Source organism: Lissotriton helveticus, chromosome 5_1, assembly GCF_964261635.1.
Source record: "Lissotriton helveticus chromosome 5_1, aLisHel1.1, whole genome shotgun sequence".
Taxonomy (NCBI): domain Eukaryota; kingdom Metazoa; phylum Chordata; class Amphibia; order Caudata; family Salamandridae; genus Lissotriton; species Lissotriton helveticus.
The window spans coordinates 2,079,433,313-2,079,452,480 of record NC_136065.1 but is presented as its reverse complement, the minus strand read 5'-3'; the positions used below and the strand labels follow the sequence as shown (position 1 = coordinate 2,079,452,480).

Genomic DNA, 19,168 nt, shown 5'->3' with positions numbered 1-19,168 from the left:
GTACTCTGGGACGCCATGAAGGCCACAATAAAGGGGAAAATAATAAGCATCAAGTCTAGAATGAACAGGGACAGGAACAAAACAATACTAGAATTAGAGGGGCAGATCAAAGACCTGGAGTTGCATCACAGCATCAACCTAGCCGAAAGAAACACACTGACGACCCTGACGAGGAAAAAATATGAGCTAAACAAGATTCTAAGCGAGAGGGCAGGCACATGAATAAACAGGTACAAAGCCATAAACCTCTGCTCAGCGAATAAAGCAGGCAGGGCCATGGCCTCATACCTTAAGAGTAAGCATAGACAACATGCTATCGAAGCCATGACTGACGCCAACAGGACATCTCAAACATCTAACAGAGATCCTCAGGGTTTTTAAAGAATTCTATGGGGAACTATACAAAGCAGACCTAAACCCAGATGGGGGAGCAGCCCTCCTAGGCAAGCTTAACCTTCCAAAGTTAACAGAGGCTCAATGTGCAACACTAGAACTAGATAATACAGGAGCAGAAATAGACATGGCAGTAGCTGCCCTAAAAGACAACAAGGCACCGGGGCCGGATGGGTACACAGCCAAATTCTACAAACACTTCCTCCCTCTAATTAGAAACACAATAAAAGAGGTTTTCGCACACTGCATCTAAGGGGGGGAAATGACAAACTCAATGGCAGAGGCCAACATCATAGTCATCCCCAAAGAAGGGAAAGACACTCAATTCCCGCAGAACTACAGACCCATCTCTCTAATCAACGTAGATTGCAATATATACGCAAAAATACTAGCGGGAAGACTCAACGCACAGCTCCCTAAACTCATACACAAAACGCAGGTGGGCTACCTTAAAAACAGACTATCCCAAGACAACACAAGACTCCTACGCCACATAATTAACCATGCCTCTACCAATACGAATCCATCAGTGATGATCGCGTTAGATGCCGAAAAGGCTTTCAACAGAGTTTCATGGCCCTTCCTTGACCACTGCATGCAGAAGTTCGGCCTAGGTGAGAAATACAGGTCAATGGTGATGCCACTATATAAAGACCCCAAAGCCCGAGTTGTAGTAAACAGGAGCACATCTGAGGCTCTATCTCTGGAAAGAGGCACCAGACAAGGCTGCCCACTGTCCCCTGCACTGTTCCTACTGACCTTTGAACCCCTACTCGCCATGATCAGGGAAAACGCCAAGATAGAAGGGGTGAAGATCAAAGGCAACGCGGTCAAACTAGCAGCATACGCCGATGACATACTGATCATGACAAAGAACCCAGAGCCCTCGATAGATGCATTAATGGGAACTATCGAAATATATGCCCAAGTTGCAGGGTACAAGCTCAACAGAAGCAAGTCCGAATGCAAGCCACTCCATGTCCACACCACCAGGGATGTGTTGGGATCTTCGGGTCTACACTGGCAAAAAGGAGCCCTAAAATACCTGGGTATCTATTTTGACAGGGACCTCAGGTCAACACTTGATCACAAAGAAAAATCACTAACAAATAAAATATAAGATAGGTTCGACACGTGGTCACCCAAGTACGTCAGCTGGTGTGGTAGGGTAGAAACAATCAAAATGATGATAACCCTGATGGTTAACTACCTGCTGAGCATGCTCCCACTTATAGTTACAGAAGACTTTCATTAAAAACTGAACACCATGATTAACACGTTCCTCTGGAGGGGTAAAGCCAGTATTAGCCTCCAGAAACTTAGGCTTAGTAAGGACCTAGGAGGGCTCAACGTCACTAACTTTAAGACCTTCCAAACAGCCTGCCTCGCCAGACAAGGCATATACTGGCTCACTCCAGAACAGGGCTACACGCCAGCTTGACTGGGACTAGAAAGAACCCTGCTAGGTGGCCTGAATCCTGCAGTCCTCCTCACTGCCAACAAACACCCGGAAGCCAGGAATACAATTCTCAGGAACACTAAAAACGCCCTTTTGCAAGTAGACAAAAGAATGGAACAAAAAATCAAAAACACAAAATGGGAATCCATTTGGTTCAACACAAAAATAAAATACAAGAACAGCATACTCACCTTAACCTCCTGGCTCCAGCGAGGTATCCACACTCCATCCCAACTAGAAGAAGGCGGGTCGCCCTCCACTTTTGCCAGCCTGCAACACAAGCACGACCTCCCAGACACAGAACTATATAACTTTCTCAAAATCAAGGTGGCAATCACCAAAGCAAGACTGAGCAAAGAAGTACCAACAATACACCGATACCTGACAATCCTCAGCAAAATAGGGCACCAAATGTCATACCTATATAAACTACTAAGGACAAAAATATCCAGATTAAACAGTAAGGCTATAGAATACTGGGAAACACTACACGCCGGGCGCTTCAGCGAGAGAGAAAAAGCTCACCTTTGGTCCTCGGCAAGTAGAAACAAAGTCACCACCATACTGGCACAAACAAAATTTTGGTTCCTACACAGAGCATACTGGACCCCGGCATGCCTAGCAGCGGTCGGGCTCATAGATAACGACCTATGTTGGAACTGTCTGAAAAAGAAAGGAGACCTAGAGCACATGATTGTCCACTGCCCCAAAGTCAAAACATTCTGGGAGAAAGTAAGGGACTTTGTCTATAATGTAACAGGGTACACTCCACAACTAGATCTCCTCATCATAACTAATGCCTTAATGGCCCCAGAGATACACTCGGCCAATGACAGGAGCCTCATCGACCTACTCCTCACAGCGGCATCCAAGACAATCCTCTCCAACTGGAAAGACACGGGGAGGGCCACTTTCAGAGTCTGGTTCAACTGGGTCACCTTACTAAGGGGAGCGGACAACATAACAAAAAATCAAACACCACAAGTTGGGCGGGGCAATGAGATGTGGCTTTCCCTGGACAAATACCTTGACTCACATAAACCGCCGTGAGCGCATCACAGCGCCGGACGTCCTCACGGTCCCCTCCCCCCCTACCCTCCACCCCCTGGCGCCACCCATCATCTTACTCTGTAGTCATGCAACCCACAACACACCACACTCGTGTCCGTTTCCCCCTTTTCTATTTCTCGTCTTTCGTCCTACTTACCTCCACACACTATCTACGGGGGCAACGCATATAACCGGGATGTAACGCCAAGGTTTCAAGCTGTTTTTATGTATAACCGCCACTCTAGCGCCTTAGCAAGCCAGTTTGTATCATTATCCACGCGTGAAACAACAGCGAACCAGTATTGCCTTCGTTTCAGTTTACTCTGTACTGTTTTGTAAAAATTCTTCTAATAAAATCTTTTGAAATAAAAAAAAGAAAATGCTTTTCTTTATAGAATCTGTATCTGCTAAAAGTGTCAGTCAGCTTCTCCTTTTTATAGTTAGAGAACCACATGTCAAGTTTTTAGGGAAAAAATTAATCTTTAAGATGAGCCACTGTTTTATCCTGAATTCATTATAATCAAATTGTATTTCTAACTACTTTCTTTCAAGACGCTAATACTTCTGGGGTGTGTGCAGCCACACCGTTGAAGCTGAGCCAGTTATATGCTACTACATGGCCAGAAAAAAGGAATTCCAAAAATGTATTGAGGTTGCCCCTTGCTGCCTATTTCTAAATAAGGAATCCTACATTGGATCTTGACATAAATTTTGTTGCATCAGACCAAAGCTAATGTAAATTATATGGAAGTTGTATGGCTTTTTAAAAAGATGAAGTAGCGACTATGTTTTGTTAATGCACAGGTCCACTGCACAACAGTTCCAGTGCAGTTACTACAAGCCCTGCATATTCTCACTAGCCACTTCTGCCTGTATTCTAGAGGAAAGAAAAGGGTGACATTGCTATCCCTGTTTTAAGAACTGTTATTTTAGAAATCCATAATACATGTGCCTATGACATATGCAGTACACTGTGCTTATCTGTGTTTACAGTTTATCTTCATATCCATAACTGCCAATTTAGAAGAAAATTCCTTAGGGCCAGCAAATTCCCTGAACAAGTTTTGAAAAACAGTATACAATACATGTAATTTTATTTAGTGGTAAAAAAAAATCTGGATCAGGTAGTGCAGACACAATATTCCTAGGAGGATAAACTATGACATTTGGTAAAAAGAACTCAGTAAAGTTATGGTTCGAAATCAAAAAAGGAAACGCCCGAGTCATCCAGTATTATGGGTGTCTTTCATAGATTCACATGCCTGAATCATTCCCCGTCGTCGAGGCGGGAGTCTCCGGTACATAGAAAAGTAATCTCCTATAGACATACATAGAGAATAGTAGGCCTAAAGGCCTCACCTTAGTAACATATCCATGTCCTTTTGTAAAAAGGACCAAACTCAAAACAAGAGCCAATCAGCTATCACCTCCCTCTAGAACCTTCCTGGCAGGAGCCTCAGTCCCTCAGATTTTCTACCGCACGTTGTGCTAAGGGAGTCTCCTCTGAGCTCTGCTCATATTCTGTGTTTTTTCACTTAATTAAATAACTTGGTTGTTAAGGATCTTTATACTATGGATTATCTTCAAATACATTCTTTAACCCCTTCGACGCTCATGACGAGCTGGGCTCGTCATGCAGTAGCCTCCTGCTACGCTCATGACGAGCCCAGCTCGTCATGAATGTGCGAGGATCGCGAAATCCCAGCACAGCAGGGGAATTCCCATAGCATCCAAGAGGTTAAAGAAGGTCTGGTAAGGAGCACTAAGACCAGAAAGGAGGTTTTTTATTTTCTCCAGTGACAGTGATGAGGCGTTGACCTCAACATCTAGGAGATCTCAAAAGAGCAGAAAATCTCCTCAAACTCATTCCTCAGGGGAACGTCCTGAGAAGGCCCTCAAAAAGACCACTCATAGGTCTTCTGGGCGCAGTTCTTAAAAATCTCACTCTGTGGAAAAGGAGAGTAAAGGACTTGCTTTTGGAGAAAAATCATGTAAACAAGACGACTTCTGAGCCGTCAAAATCACCTCCTCTGGTCATAGGACCCTTCAGGAAGGCGTCTTCTATACCTCCTGAGGTAAAGACTAAGAAGCCAACATCGTCAACAGGATCGTCGACGAAGAAACCATCATCATTGCCTATTACAGCCTCTTCGTCTACGATGGCCTTGTCTACGAATGCCTCGTCTACGATGGCCTCGTCAACGATGGCCTCGTCTACGATGGCCTCGTCTACGACGGCTCATCGATGATGGCTCGTCTACGACGGCTCGTCGACGATGGCTCATCTACGACTGCTTGTCGACGACGGCGACCTCGTCTATGACTGCTCGTCTACGACGGCCTGTTTACAGCGTCGACGACGGCCTCATCTACGATGGCCTAGTCTACGATGGCCTAGTCTACGATGGCCTAGTCTACGATGGCCTCGTCTACGATGGCTCATCTACAAGGGCTCATCGACAACGGCTCGTCTACGACGACGGCCTCGTCTATGACTGCTCGTCTATGACGGCTTGTTTACGGCGTCGACGATGGCTTCGTCTACGATGGCCTCGTCTACGATGGCCTCATCTACGATGGCTTGTCTACGATGGCTCGTCTACGACTGCGTCGTCGACGATGGCCTCGTCTATGACTGCTCGTCTACGACGGCCTGTCTACGGCGTCGACGATGGCCTAGTCTACAATGGCCTCGTCTTCGATGGCCTCGTCTTTGATGGCCTCGTCTACCATGGCCTTGTCTACCATGGCCTTGTCTACCATGGCCTTATCTACGATTGCTCCTCTACGACGGCGTCGGCGTCGACGGCCTCGTCTACGACAGATCGTCTACGGCTTCGCCTACGACGGCCTCGTCTATGACTGCTTGTCTACAATGGCATAGTCTATGACGCCGATCTCGTCGACGGGCTCGTTGCTGAGGGAAATTCCGACAATTCTGGAATCTCATATAATGTGGTAGAGAGGGCTGCTCAATGTTTTAAGATCTCAATGGTCTCTCAAGAACAGGTCTGCTTCTTGTATGACTTCACAGAACCTCTCAAGAAGGCAGTAAGGTCAATACCAATTATCGATTACCTATAGTCAGAAGGGGTAAAGGTCATGCAAAACCCCTCCTCTGTATCACCAGTGATCCCTCAGTTGGATAAGAAGTATCGGGCGCCAGATACAGCACCGGCGTGTTTAACAGGACATCCTAAGCCGGACTCCGTGGTGACACAGGCGGCCTAGAAGACCTCCAGGAATCCTTCGGCCCCTTTGTCGCTTCCTCCTGAAAAGGAGGTAAGAAGAGTGGACAACATTGGGAACAGGTTTTCCTCAATGTCGGCAATGATGGTAAAGGCCGCGAATGCCCTAGCGCTCTTGGGACGCTATAATAGGCAATTGTGGGCACACATAGCCCCATACCTGTCGGAATTGCCAGATTCATCCAAAGAGGAAGTAAAAAGGATTCTGCTAGATGGTGAAGCATCGGCGTCAGAAACTATAGACTGCGCGATGGATATCTCTATGACAGAGTTCCGCCAGTTGGCTGGAGCAGCAGTCTTGCGGCTCCAAGGATGGCTAAAGGCAACCTTTTTCCGTCCTGAGGTGCAAACAAAGATTTTGGACATGCCATATGATAGCCAGTTACTATTTGGCACAAAAAATTGACGAAGCAGACACTGCGAGAGCTTTGGGCACTCTTCAGTATAAGAACCAGTCCTTTAGTAGAAATGGAGGAAGAGGACAGTCTTCCTACAGAGGAAATTATCAATACAAGTCTTCCTGCTCTTCAGGCCAGAGTAGACCGCAATACCAACAGCGCCAACAACAGCAAAACAAGCAATCCTCTTTTGGGAGGTTGTCCTTTCAAGGCAAAGGACAGCGGAAATAACAAAAATCTACGGCTGCTTCTATGAGAGATCTCGATTATGCTGCAGAAAGGAGCAATAGAGAGAGTACCTCCATCTCAGAAGGGAAAAGGGTTTTATTCCCGCTTCTTTTGATCCAGATAAAAGACAAGAAGTGGAGACCAATCTTGGACCTCAGGGCCCTCAACAAATTCCTAAGAAGCAGTCGTTTCGCATGGTAACGATCCAGGAGGTCTTGCAACTACTGTAAGAGCAGGATTTTAGGGCGTCCCTAGACATACAGGACGCTTACTTCCATATCCCAATTCACAGGAATCACAAAAAGGTACTTGCGATTTGCAGTAGCGGGCAGACACTTGCAGTTTCGCGTTCTGCCTTTCGGGCTCAAGTCTGCACCGCACATATTCACGAAATGACGTACCCCGGTGGCGGCATATCTCAGGCAGTGCCATCACCAAGTCTCTTCGTATCTGAATGACTGGCTGGTGAAGGCTCCATCCTTAGAAGACGCGTCCAGGTCTTCCAACGCCTGTTTAAAGCTTTTCGATTGCTTGGGTCTCACCCTCAATCAGGAAAAATTGGTCCTACAACCTTCTCAGTGCATCAGTTTCCTAGGTGCAACCCTGGACACATGGTCAGCAAAAGCTTTCCCATCCAGAGAGAGGATGAACAAGCCCCTTGCACTAGCTGCTATAGTAGCCTCGAAGAAAGTCTTGACAATCCGCCTCTTCAAATCCATTCTGGGGATGATGTCCGCGTGTATCCTCCTGATTCCTCACTGTTGACTACGAATGAGGAATCTACAGGAGGCGGTCTCGAAGCAGTTGGTCCAATGCACAGGGTCGTTCGACGGCCACATAAAAGTGAATCCTCAGATGGTCGGAGCCCTGCAATGGTGGATGTCATCTCAAAACCTGTATCAAGGCTTGTCATTCCTGCTTCCGGCTGCTCCTCATGTTGTCACAACAGGCGCCTCCTTGGAAGGCTGGGGAGCTTTTCTGCAAGAGCTACAGATAAGCGGGTAGTGGTCTCCTATGGAGAAGAAACTACATATCAATCTGCTCGAATTGCGGGCGGTCTTCCTGGCCCTTCAAGCTTTCCTGCCAAGAATCACACATTCCCTGGTGCTCGTCCGGACAGACAACACCACGACTATGCACTACCTCAACTAACAGGGAGGGACACGCTCGCTGAAACTCTCTCGCGAGTCGCAAAAAAACTGGAATTGGCTCATACTCCACAATGTAACCCTAAGGGCGGAATATGTCCCAGGCGCGGACAATGTGCTCGCCGACGCGTTGAGCAGGCAGAAAACATCGTCACACGAGTGGGAACTAGATCAACAAATTATCGACCAGATCTTCTCCAGATGGGGCACGCCGCAAATCAATCTATTTGCGACGAGAATGAACGCCAAATGCCCACACTTCGCAAGTTGGCATCCCCAGTCAGAGTCTCTAGGGAATGCAATTTGCATCGCAAGGCGCAACATCTTTGCGTACGCCTTTCCTCCATTCCCGAGGCTTCCCAGAGTCCTCAGGAAAATGTAGGTGGAGCCTTGTACTCTAATTTTAATAGCCCCAACTTGGCCGAGGCAACATTGGTTCACAGAGCTCCACCGTCTATCCCTGGAGCCGCCGATTCACCTGCGGAAGTATCTATCTTTGCTCACAATGAACAACAATCAAGTTCAACATCCGGATCTGAAGTCTCTCAGGTTAGCTACCGGGCTCCTGAGTTCCGAGAGTTCCACAATCTGAATATTCCACAAGACTGTAGAGATATTCTTGCCAGAGCAAGGACGGATAGCACGACCAAAACGTATTCCCTGAAATAGAAGCGCTTTTGTGTTTGGTGTGCAGATCAAAGCATTCGGCCTTTCTCCTCCGCACCGGAGCAACTCTTACCTTATCTATTACATCTGGCACAGTCGGGCCTAGCCCACTCCTCCATTAAAGTACACTTAGCAGCAATATCTCGTTATAAAAGAACTTCAACGAGTCAACTTCTCTGGTCAAGCAGGTTGATTAAGCAATTTCTAAAAGGATTATACAGATCTTTCCCACCAGTAAGTGTGTTGCCACCTACCTGGCATCTCAATGCGGTTCTTAACCAGCTCATGAAACATCCGTTCGAACCAGTACACAGAGCTGACCTGAAGCATGTCTCGTGGAAAACAGCACTCCTCCTGGTGCTCACATCTGCAAGGAGAGTCAGTGAGCTACAGGCGTTTTCAATCCAGGATCCTTGTGTACAGTTTTAAAACGACAGAGTAATCCTGAGAACCAATCCAAGGTTTATCCCAAAAGTCCCGTCGGACTTCCACCTAAATGAACCTGTGGTTCTGCGTTCCTTCTTTCCAAACCCAAGCACGGCAGCTGAAAGATCGCTGCATTCTTCGGATCTCAAACAATGCTTGAAGTTTTACATTGACAAAACGAAAACATTCAGGAAATCTAACCAGCTATTCGTAGCTTACAGCAGACCTAGGAAAGGTCTACCACTTACCAAGCAGAGCATCTCCAGATGGATTTCTGCAGCCATTGCTTTCTGTCATGGCCAAGCTGGACAGCCACTGCATTCCAAAGTGAGAGCGCACTCCACGAGAGCTATGTCCACTTCTATGGCTCTCTTTGCAGGGGCGCCAGTCATTGGCATTTGCAGGACGGCAACATGGAATTCGCCGCATACCTTCACTAGGCACTACTGCCTGGATACGGAGCTGATGAATGATGCAGCAGTGGGACAAGCAGTGTTACGCCATCTATTTCAGTAAGGTGAGCCTTCCTCCGTCCCTCCATCCTACTCTGGTATGCACATTTCTTTACTAATATTTATTGTGGATGTCTAATGATGGTTCATGCTCGCATGATGTGTATTATCTAAGGACTTGTATATGCTGTTCCATCAGAAATGTGCACTCTGCATTGCTTGCTACTCTGATTCAGGCACGTGAATCTATGAAAGACACCCATAATACTGGATAAGAAATGCGTTACTTACCTGTAACTGCAGTAATCCAGTATTGGTGTCTTTCATAGATTCACATGCAACCCTCCCGCCTCCCCTGGAAGGACTCACCTAACTCTCTCAGTGTCACGCCTACTTAGCTTAGTGCGTACGAAAATCTGAGGGACTGAGGCTCCTGCCAGGAAGGTTCTAGAGGGAGGTGATAGCTGATTGGCTCTTGTTTAGAGTTTGGTCCTTTTTACAAAAGGACATGGATATGTTACTAAGGTGCGGCCTTTAGGCCTACTATTCTCTATGTATGTCTATAGGAGATTACTTTTCTATGTACCGGAGACTCCCGTCTGGACGACGGGGAATGATTCAGGCATGTGAATCTATGAAAGACACCAATACTGGATAACTGCAGTTACAGGTAAGTAACGCATTTCATATACGCCAGTTATGTCTCATAAGCACAACATAATTCACAATCCCTTCATAAAAATCATAACTCGGACCTTAATGGACAGCTTATGAAGAAGAAGAAACTTTATGGTTCGATTAGTTAAAATGTTTACCGTAGAAAAACACTCTAATAATAAAATGTTATAAAAGGAGATTCAGTAATACAAAAGTTAAAATATTTATCGGTGCATAATTACATAAAGCCAAGAGGGTACCTGATTTGATTTTTCATAATTTTCCTGAAGGCATGCGTTTTCTGTAAAAAATCTGTGCCATGAGGCGTGGAATGTCTTTGTTGCTGAAAAGGAGCCATACTGTTAAAACGCAGTAAAATAAACGGACAAAGAACAAGTCCATAGAAGTCCAACTGTCCGATCCGCTCACTTTAATGCTCTATCTAAAAGGGGGATGGTCCCTACATAGAGAAGGAAAAAGACTCTGGTGTCTCGGCGAAACTCGGGGCCATTAACTGAAGTGAGGAGCTCCTAAACCACACAGAGTTTCTAACAAGTTGGTCCAGAGAAAAAGGTGGTGACTGACTGCATTCATGAGTGTGAAGCGACTCAGTGCAATAAGATGGAGATTTGGTTACTGGCACTCCCACTGCATTAATCTTTTTGCCGCACTTATGACAAACTTGGTGAACCGGATATTGAACATCGGGTTCTCTGGGTTTAATGGCTGCTAAGATGACTTGGCGGCAAGAGCGAACACCAAGTTTATTCCATTTGCCCCGCAGCAGCATTCTTCGATCGTTGAGTAAGGCTGGGCAAACACACCCCACGTGCTCTATCGACTCTGAAGAACATCCACACCCCCTGCACATTGTACTGTCGTTTGAGCAGCGCCAATCTGGTAGATGGTGTAAGAAAGGCCATTCACCCATCCTGAGGGGTGAATCTTCTTTTCCATGCTACTGCAAGGCTGTACGATAGATGGGGTGCTGCGATCCATGGCTTAAACCCTGATAAAACCGTCCAGGCATGTTTGCATTTTGCGAGTAGTGCCCTATCAGAGTGAAAAAAACATGACCTGACTCTTTTTTTTTTATTTCAAATCTTTTTTATTAAAGTTCAAAACATAAGATTACAAAGAAATAGAAGGCAATCATACAGTAATGAGCTCGCAGGAGAGATACAATGAACAATGCATGGATAAATACAGTTAGTGCAGTCAACAGGAAATAGATGCTAATGACATATTACACTCGTGGGAAATACACAATCGATCCATATACTTGTGGAGCAGAGATAGCGTTGTCCCAGGTATCCATACATATAATCTCTGTCTCATGGAGTGGGAGTAACTAAAAAGACAAAGAGGACACAGAGGGAAGAAGAGGGGAAGAGGTTAGACAGAGAGAAGGGGAGAGTACTGGATAGATCTAGCAGCAGCAATAAGGTTTGAAGAAACTGCTTGTACCCGGGCAGACGTCATGCAGATCGGGAGTAATGCCCAATGTTGCAGCAGCGTCCAGGAAGTGGCATGTTGGATCCTTGGCAGTGCACCTAAGGTGGGTCATAACAGAGTTCCAATGAATCGAGCAGACTCCAAAGTTTGGTGTGAGGTTTTCGCCAGGGGGATGAATATAGAACGTCATTGTCCGCGCCTCTCAGGGAAGCCAGCCATTCCTGCCAATGCGCAAAGGAGACGTCAGAAGCGCTCTTCCACTTACTCAGGATAATTTTGCAGGCTAGTGTAAGCATAAGGTCAAGGAGGTGTCTGTCATGTTCCCTAGGAATATTCGGGTCAATCGCTCCTAGTAGAATATATGTGAAGTCCCTGGGTGGACGGAAGTGGAAGGTGTGATGGATGTAGGCAAAGACCTTGTCCCAGAATGTTTGGAGCAACGGACAATAAAAGAACATATGTGCCATGGTACCCTCGTGTGTTTTGCAGTTCCAGCAAAGGGGGCTGTCTAGAAGTTTGAGTTTGAAGAGTTTCTCAGGCGTCCAGTAGGATCTATTTATCAGCATAAGTTTTGTCTGGGATAGAATCGGGGATATTTTATTGTAGAAGGGAGTGATATGTATCTTGCTCCAATCAAAAGCCAGGTTAGAGGAGTGTGTCTCACTTTCCCAGTCCCTCTCACACTTTCTATGTGTTTTCTGTGGCATCGGTGTTATGAGTTTATACATTTTTGATACCATGTGGCCTTGTGACATAAGTTGTGCTAGCTTGGTGCATAGCGTGGGTTGCTGCGGAACAATGGCTCTGGCAGAGACAAGTGCTTTGAGGTGTAGAAACTTATAGAAGTCAAGCGGAAGGAGATCAAAGTGCGATTGTATGGTGGAAAAGGGGAGCGGGGAAGTGCCGTCGTAAATGTCCTGCACCAAATTCAAACTCTTTTTAGCCCAGTCTTCCCAAAAGAGGAGCCCAAGGTCATCCTTTAGTACCGGGTTAAACCAAAAGGAGGATAGGATTGACTTGGAGAATTTTACTTTAGCTTTACAGTGCCTCTCAAGGCTGAGTAGAGCCCGCTTAGTGTTGAGAAATATATATTTTGATTGAGTAAAGGCCGAAGGATCCATAGTCATTATAGCGGAAAGTGGCAGGTTGTTAATGATGGATTTCTCCACTTGAACCCACACAGGAGTGTATTCTTGTTGATTAAGGAACCAATTCGCTCCTTGTTTGCACAAGAATGCCGCCTGGTAACATCTAAAGTTAGGAAGACCAACCTCCCCCCCCCCCCCCCCACCCCCCTTTGTCTTTTGGCAATTGAAGTTTTTTCAGGGAAATTCTTGGTTTCTTATCTTGCCAGATAAAATTATTGAGGAATTTGTGTATTCTGGATATGAAGTCATCCGAGAGCAACATGGGTAACATGCTAATTAAATAATTTACAAGGGGCTTAATCATCATTTTGAGGGTCTCCACCCTGCCCCACCAGGATAGAAACTTCGGTGACCAGCCTTCCAGAAGTGTGGATATTTTCTTAAATAGTGAGGTCTCATTAATTTTAAGCGTACTAATTAGGTCCTTCTCAAAATCAATCCCTAGATATTTGAAACTCTTCTGTTGCCAGCAAAGGCCTGTGTCTCCCAGGACACTCCTATCACCAATGCTACTAAGCAGTTTTACTTCAGTTTTGTCCTTGTTGAGTTATATCCGGACACTGCCGAGAACTCTGCAATAGTGGACAGCAACACCGGGATGGCATCTTCCGCCTTTTCAGATACTACCAGGACGTCGTCTGCGTATGCTGAAATTTTGACTATGGTCCCGTTGAAGTCTATGCCTCTAATTAGGCCGTTGTTCCTTAAATAGAAAAGGAAGGGCTCGATTGCCAAAAGAAAGAGTGACGGGGAAAGGGGACAGCCTTGCCTCGTGCCCTGCTGCAAGGAAAAGGAGTCTGACAGGCATCCACCGGCTCTAACACGTGCGGAAGGATTGGAGTATAGAGCCATCACCATGCCTATGAAACTCGCACCCAGATTAAATTTATGTAGAGCGGCTTCCAAATAGGCCCAGTCAACCTTATCAAAGGCCTTTTCGGCGTCTAGGGTCACGGCCACAGTGGGGGAGTCGGACGTTTTGGCTCTCTCTAAAATGTGCGCAAGGCTCCTAGTATTGTCACTCGAAAGCCTATTTTTGAGGAATCCCACTTGTGATGGGTGTATCAGCTGGGGTAGGACTAATTGGATCCTTTTAGCCAAGATCGCCGCATAGATCTTGCAATCAAGATTGATCAGTGATATAGGCCTATAATTCTTGGGGGCGGACGGGTCTTTCCCGTCTTTTGGTAGAACCGCAATAATGGCTTCTGCCGGCGTGCCAAGGACCTGACAACTGGTGCTGAAGTGTTCGTAGAGATCCTTGAGTGGCTCCGACAGTATATTCGAGAAGTTCTTATAGAACGATGCACTGAACCCGTCAGGGCCCAGAGCTTTCCCTGTCTTGAGTGACATGACGGCCTGCAAAATTTCTGATTCAGATATGGGGCGGTTGAGCGCGACCTGGTCTTGAGCTGACAGAGCTGGGAGGTCACACTGGTCAAGATATGTCCCTACCTTGGAGCTGTCAATATCTTTGTTCTTACTATATAGGTCGTTATAGAATTCCTTAAACAAATCAGCTATTTTGTTTGGGTCTGAGTGGGATGTGCCTAATTTGTCCACTATGCATTTGATCGTGGATTGCTGTAGCTTAAATTTTAGATAGGCAGCAAGGCTTTTGCCCGCTGTGTTAGTTTGACATAGCCTAAAATATTTATGATGCTGGAGCCAGACCCCTGCTCTTTCACTAATGATTTTATTATATTCGTATTTTTTACTCATTAAGGCATTGAGGACCGAAGGATCTTAGGATAATATATGTTTTTTGTCTAGGGCAGATATCTCTTCCTCTAGTCTTGACAAGGCGGAGTTTGCGTCCTTGTTCATGGCCGCACGTAGATTATTACCCCTCTAATTGTTGTTTTAAGCGCTTCCAATCTTGTGAGGTCTGTGGTGTCGCCTTTTTTGTTGTGGTTAAGGTAGTCAGTGATTGCATCTTCTATGGCAGCCCTGTGTGCTTCCTTTTTTAATACAGTTCCCAACAGGTGTTATTTAAAAGACAATTTTCACAGTGTATGCAATTTGCATTACAAAAAGTAACCAACAAGGAGTCACTAGAGTTTTTTGAAAAAGGTATTATTCACCAATAGTAAAAGGTTTTTTTTTTTCTTTCACATGGCAATACAGTTTAAACAGCACTGTACAGAATGAATCATGTGACAACCCAGTGGCACTTGATAAGTGGTGATATATACAGTAGGTGACTGTGAAGGTGCAAGTGCTAAAGTGAGCAGCGTGATCGGCGCATAGTGACAAATAATAAAACAATGATGGCTCCAAAATAAGATCAAGTTGTAGTCACTTAGAACATGATTCAAAGAATTTGACAGAAGCACAAAACTTAATATGCGTCTTATGATTAGGCTGTAAGGTCGACGGCGTTTCGATCCCCGTGAGTTGGGATCTTCATCAGGACAGGGTTGTCGATATAACCAGTGATCGTCAGCCAGGCGGGAGTATATCGGTGGCTTAGCGTCCAGGTGATCGCTCAGGAGTTGAAGGCTGATCGAGCTAGCAATAAATGCCGGAGCTACGTAGCTCCGGCATTTATTGCTAGCTCGACTGGATCCTACAGAGCCCCCATCGCCTGTAGCTGCCTTGATTCACACAGGCGCCCCACGACCCCCTCGCTGATCTGACTCTACTCATTGCACGATCAGCCTTCAACTCCTGAGCGATCACCTGGACGCTAAGCCACCGATATACTCCCGCCTGGCTGACGATCACTGGTTATATCGACAACCCTGTCCTGATGAAGATCCCAACTCACGGGGATCGAAACGCCGTCGACCTTACAGCCTAATCATAAGACGCATATTAAGTTTTGTGCTCCTGTCAAATTCTTTGAATCATGTTCTAAGTGACTACAACTTGATCTTATTTTGGAGCCATCATTGTTTTATTATTTGTCACTATGCGCCGATCACGCTGCTCACTTTAGCACTTGCACCTTCACAGTCACCTACTGTATATATATCACCACTTATCAAGTGCCACTGGGTTGTCCCATGATTCATTCTGTACAGTGCTGTTTAAACTGTATTGCCATGTGAAAGAAAAAAAAAAACCTTTTTACTATTGGTGAATAATACCTTTTTCAAAAAACTCTAGTGACTCCTTGTTGGTTACTTTTTGTAATGCAAATTGCATACACTGTGAAAATTGTCTTTTAAATAACACCTGTTGGGAACTGTTCCTATTTACATTATACACCCATCCCAACCTGGTTTATGGGTCCCCTCCTGTTACTCTTATACATCCTTTTTTAATACTGCATCATTGAATCTCCATAAGTTCGTTTTCCTACCCGTCTTGTGCAGAGCCAGAGTCATTGTAATGCATGAGTGATCAGAGATCACGCGCGCTTCTATAGATGTGTGTTCAATGTCTCCCTTTGAATGCGCCGATGTGAGCAGGTAATCTATGCGCCAGTATGAGTCATGCGGTGGAGAGAAAAAGGTGTAGTCTCTGCCTGTCGGATTCATCAGCCTCCAAGAATCGACTAGGTTAAATCGGGTACAAAGGTTGAGCAGTGCTTTATGTGAGGTGGATGGTCTAAACTGACATTTCGAATCTCTGTCTAGGAGGGGATCCATAGGGAGGTGTAAGTCACCACCCAGAATGTGTGTTGCACTGTCTGGGATCGAGTCTATGTGTGAACTAAGTTCCTTCCAAAAATCTTGATCATCCTTATTGGGTTCATATATATTTGTTACATAGAGCTCCTTCCCACCCTTAGATAATTTAGTAGAAACACATCTACCTTTAGTGTCTGCACTACTCTGTAGAACATCTATGTTGGCCCGCTTCGCAGTGAGTGTGAGTACCCCATTCTTTTTGCCCAGGGCGTCTGATCCAATCGCTTCGCTATAGAGCTTGTTTTTCATGGAGTTGAATTGTGTGGAATCTATTTTAGTTTCTTGGAGCAGTATAATATCACCTTTCTGCTTGTATAAATAATCCAGAATTTTTCTCTTTTTAATTGGGTGGTTAATACCCTTAAAATTGAGTGATACTACTTTTATAGACTGCTTATCCGTAGCCATCCAAGAAGAGGGCGAGTGATCTAGAATTCAACATGACATGTGCAGGACAAGATCTGCCTAACAACAACACCTTTTCAATGTTGCGGCCTCGGATCCCTGAAACGTATGAGCGAGCGCGCATATGCATACATAGAGCATTCCCATCAGTGCCGGTATGTAGTGTGTTGCTGCAAGAGTACAGGAGAAGAAGAAAGGAAAGAAGCACGAGAGAAAAAGACACAAAAGGAATCACACTTAAAAGAACCAAAAACCCAGTCCTACCGCCCACCCCCAATCCCAACCCACCCCTCCCACCCAAACAAGGCACTAGGAGCATGGCGACCAGGGAGCAGACGCGCAGCGTCATCGCGCAGTGGGATCGCCGGACTTCCGCCGGAGTTACGCCTGAGTTCAGCCCGTCTGCGTCCGTCCGCGCTGAGGACGGGCTGCAGGACGGGCTGCCTTCTACCATCATGTCCTCCGGTAGGCAAGCTCTGGTTGGTCGTGTATACTACTCTTCCTCGGCATTACTTTCACTGCGACCCTGTATCCCCACTTCCTGCACCTTATGCATTTTACCCCGTCATTATTTTGTATGTGCTGGTTGTGGCTTCTCTACTGGCAAAATGCAGCTCTCTAAGACACAACAGAGTGTTAAGCATTACAGGGGTTAAAGGAAGCCTACCAAGGGTCATACTTCTTCTCCTTCCCCGCTCCATTTCTGGAGCCTAAATTGTAGATCGCTTCCTAAGAATAAATTAAACATCTTCGATTTTATTACTGAGGAATCCCCTGATGCTCTGTTCCTGACCGAGACTTGGATACATGCCAGCTCGGGTCCGGATATAGCCGCAGCTATTCCTCCCAACTATGTTGTGCTGCATCAGGATAGACCCTCAGGTAAAGGTGGTGGAATCGCAATCATCTTTAAATCTATTTACCAATGTAAACTGGAATTATTACATCTTCCAGGTAGTGAGGCAGCATTGTTCAAACGTATGATTAACCCTCGAATGACGCTTTCCGGTCTGCTAATTTATCGGCCGCCCGGAAATGCCGCGTCATGGATCACCTCACTCATTGATTGCCTATCAGCAACACTACTAAAATCGAATAATTTCACCATTCTTGGTGATTTAAACATCCATTTAGATGATGTTAATAATCCCCTTAGTAAATCTTTTCTCTCCGATCTTGAGGTTTTTAACCTCAAACTTTGTAATTCCGAAGCTACTCATCTTGCCTGTCATCTCTTGGATCCTATTATTTCTACTCTGTCATTTGATTGCACTTACTCGGCGCGTCCGCTCGTCTGGTCTGATCACTATGAGATACATTTCGAGCTACCACCTGGTCTATATTCGGCCAGTGTTTATGTGGAGGAAATTAAATCATCTTATCGCTGGGACAGGCTTGACGTAGCCACTTTTAATCTGCGTCTGACTGAGACTATTCCATCTTTTATCAACACTGAGCAGAATTTGAATGCTCCCATTTTTGGTTGGCTGACAGATGCAGTGTCGGTTCTCGTTCCTCGGTCCAGCAGCAAATGTAGATCCTTGCGCCCACCAGCACCTTGGTACTCGGATGAGCTTAAAATCCAACGTGCTAAATGTAAAGCCCTGGAGAGGAAGTGGAGGATGTCTTACTCTGCTCCTTCTAAAGTGATTTACAAAGAAGAACTAAAATTCTACCACGCAAACTGTAAACGTGCTAAGGCCTCTTACATCGCCTCTACAATCACCTCAGTGCAAAATTGTCCCCGGACTCTTTTTGTCACAGTTAAGAAACTTACAGGAGTTGATATCACTCCTGCGCTGCCTGCTTTAGATGGTATACAATGTAATGCCATTGCAGACTTTTTTATATCCAAGGTTGAGGGCATTTATCAATCTTTGGCCTCCCTTTTACCTCCAACTGATTTCTCTCAACCCAGCTCTTCCTGCAATGCTTTTGTCTCCCCCACTGAGTTCATTCACAACTGGACATTATTTGATGACTCCTCCTTCCTGTCTTGCCTAAAAAGCATCAGGTCAGGTTCTCAGAGGGACCCTGTCCCTATGAAGATACTGAAACAACTTGACCTTGAACCACGGCGATTCCTAATGAGGCTACTTAACATCTCTCTCACTGAATCTCGGGTAGAACAGGACTGGAAACATGCCATGGTCGTTCCCCTGCTTAAAAAATCAGGTGCTGACATCACAAATCTTGCTAACTTCAGGCCTATATCCCTGCTGCCAGCCTGTTCCAAAATACGTTCTCCATGCGGCCGCGGCCCGTGAACACTAGATCAGCAGCTCTGGGACATCGCTCGTCTTCACAGAGCTACAGTCTGGACCCCGGTATCTTCCGCCGCCCTACCACACCATCGGGGATATCTTTGGCTGCAGGAAATGACCGAAAAATGGTTAA

At 45.8% G+C, this 19,168-nt stretch overlaps 1 protein-coding gene across 7 annotated transcripts in view; it reads left to right on the top strand.

The window, feature by feature from the left end:
• The window catches only part of MSH5 (mutS homolog 5), a 1,532,005-nt gene that overhangs the window by 1,164,146 nt on the left and 348,691 nt on the right, over nt 1–19,168 (top strand). The gene's annotated exons all lie outside the window — the stretch shown is intronic.